The sequence below is a fragment of the Ranitomeya imitator genome, chromosome 1, assembly GCF_032444005.1.
Source record: "Ranitomeya imitator isolate aRanImi1 chromosome 1, aRanImi1.pri, whole genome shotgun sequence".
NCBI lineage: Eukaryota > Metazoa > Chordata > Amphibia > Anura > Dendrobatidae > Ranitomeya > Ranitomeya imitator.
The window spans coordinates 777331315-777333946 of record NC_091282.1 but is presented as its reverse complement, the minus strand read 5'-3'; the positions used below and the strand labels follow the sequence as shown (position 1 = coordinate 777333946).

At 44.5% G+C, this 2632-nt stretch overlaps 1 long non-coding RNA gene across 1 annotated transcript; it reads right to left on the bottom strand.

Moving 5' to 3' along the window:
* Positions 1 to 211: 211 nt before the first annotated feature.
* On the bottom strand, positions 212 to 2355 carry LOC138658105 (uncharacterized). Its single transcript, XR_011317347.1, has 3 exons — positions 2119 to 2355; positions 699 to 778; positions 212 to 342 (listed from the first exon to the last, which is right to left on the bottom strand). It is a non-coding gene; the product is annotated as an uncharacterized lncRNA (long non-coding RNA).
* Positions 2356 to 2632: the final 277 nt, after the last annotated feature.

Sequence of the window (2632 nt, the reverse complement as noted above, 5' to 3'; positions counted from 1 at the left end):
CGACCTCCCTGTGCGAAAACGTCAGTCAGTCCAGCCTGCATTATAATGTTATGTAGGACCTTACCATCCCTGGTCACTGTCCTGCCCGAGGAACTGTCACCTGATGTCAGTATAGGAATAGCAAAGGCGTGCACTCTGGTCAATGTAGAAAGGTGCAGGCTGAACCAAGGTAACTTCATAAATAAGTAAACAACAGCCGCACTCGAATTTTTGGTTTTTTCATATGCAATAAAGAAATTTATTTTGTTCACCACAGTAGTATTGCGAAGCCGGGGTCACCACAATCATATATAGGTATTGAGGTAACGTTTCGGCCCTGTTGTGGGCCTTTGTCAAACCTCACTAGAAAATAATGGAGATTACAAAATATTACTGATATGAACATTGAAATAAAACGGAAAAACAGAAAAATGAAGAAACAAAAAAACGGTGCTATACATGTACAACAACTGTTAGTTTGTAAGGCTATGTACAGTGATATCTACCCAATACAGACACTTTATATACATAAAGTATACAAAAAATATATACAAAAATTATATACAAAAAATATACAACTCATGCCAATAGCTGAAATAGTGAACAATACATTCATAGAGCTAACATGAAGATTGGCGTGGTGTCGACGAATGGCATCCAGAGGTAAGGTTCTAAGCACAACAATGCGAGTAATAGTGGTAAGGAAAAGGGCGACTAACCTTGTTGTAGAAAGAGAAAAGTGGAGGGTACCCCGAAGATGCGGGACAGGTAATAACATAAGGCAGGATCCAGAGAAAAGCTGTAGAAAGGGAATGGTATAAGATTAAGTGGAATGAAGATATGTAAAAGGGGAAGAAGGGGATTGAAGGTACAAAACATACCGTTAGGCGAAGATGCAGAGAAAGGTAAATCAGGGAAGGGGAAAAAAAATTCCCAGTATGCGCTGTAAGAAAATGCAAAGAGCAGGGATCAGCTGTGGTGTAGGCGGGAGGAACACAGCCTGAAGGGTAGGAAGGGAACAAGGGATAAAGACTACCTGCGGATCCGGTGTGCTGGCGTACCTGCGGTGGTGTGTGGAGCCGTGGGACGTCAGTGGTATTAATAAGGGGCAGCACCGGAAGTGCACAGCAGGAGTGAGGGCTGGAGCGCAGAGCCAGAGAGAGAAGTGCGACTGCGCACTCTGGGGTACAGGGCCAAGGGCTAGAATATGAGGCCGGCGCGGGGAATGCGACTGCGCACTAGTAAGGGAGCAGGACCAAGGGCTGGAGCGCAAAACGTCCGAAGGTGGCGCCTGTGCATTGGGAGAGTCGGGGGTAGCGGCGCAGAGCCAATCATGGCTCCTGCACAGAAGGGGGCAGGGTATAACAGAATGGGGCATACAAACGTCCGAGGGTGGCGCCTGCGCACTGAGAGGGTCGGGGTAGAGGCGCCGAGCCAAACATGGCTCCTGGACAGAAGGAGGAAGAGCAATAAGGGGAGCATGCGCAGTGCGAGACCCCAAGAGGGGAGAGAAGGGACACAAGCGCAGTCAGAGAGAGAGCGCTGAGAGGCAAGGAGAAGGCGGGCGCCGGTATAGTGTGGGGATGGGCTATAGGTAAAGGCAGAAAGGAGCGTGATAGGAGCCATAGGGGGTATGGCAGAAGTAGTCAATATGGTGAATATAGTAAAAGGAGAACGCAGTGGAGATGGAGATGAAGAGATGAGAAGAAGATGAAGAAATAAAGGAAAATAATCGGGAATAAAAATAAAAATAATGATAATAATAAAAATTATAAAAATAATAAGAGTGGGGCAATGAAAAAAATAAATAAAAAATAAAAAATATACAAAATAAATAAAATGTTATGTATTAAGAACAAAATGATGAGAAATAGTGAAAAATAATGAAAAATAATGATGATACTAGGAATAATAAGAGGGGAGAATTAATGGAAATAAAAATAAACAAATAAAAATAACAATAATGAAAAAAAGAAATAAAAAAGAATACAATAAAAATGTATTTAAGTATGGCATTAAAGTCCCCTGCCATCACCACCAGAAGAGAAGTGAAGAGGTAAGGCTTAACGTTATTAAACAGCTGGATCCTGTCAGTCAAAGTCTGTGGCCCATAGATGTTAATAAGCCAGAGTCGCCTACCATGAATAGTGACTTCCAGGACCAAACATCTTCCCATGACCACCTTCGTCATCCTATGCACAGTCACATCATTGGTGTTAAACAGGACAGCGACTCCGGCGTAAGGCTCCACTGCCAGTGACCAGAAAGAAGGACCGCACCGCCATTCCCTCTCAGCCTCTCTCATAAGCCCCAGAGATGTCAGTCGTGTCTCCTGCAGGAAAATGACATCGGCGTCCACATGTGTGAGATGTTCATACACCACATGTCTCGTCCTCCTTGCCTTAATACTATTGACATTACTTGAGGTCAGTGTTAATGAGAACCCTGCCATCACAACACAATAGAGAAGGAGCACAGTAACTGCCATCATCATGAGTCAGGGATGTCCTGTCCACCACTGGTGTCCATGTCAGACTCTACCCGAGGGTCCACAGATAAAGGCTTCCGCTTTGACGGAGGGTGGTCCTCTATGTCCCTGTCACACTCTGCATCAACTTTCCTCAACTCTGTCTCATAATCATCATCATTAGAC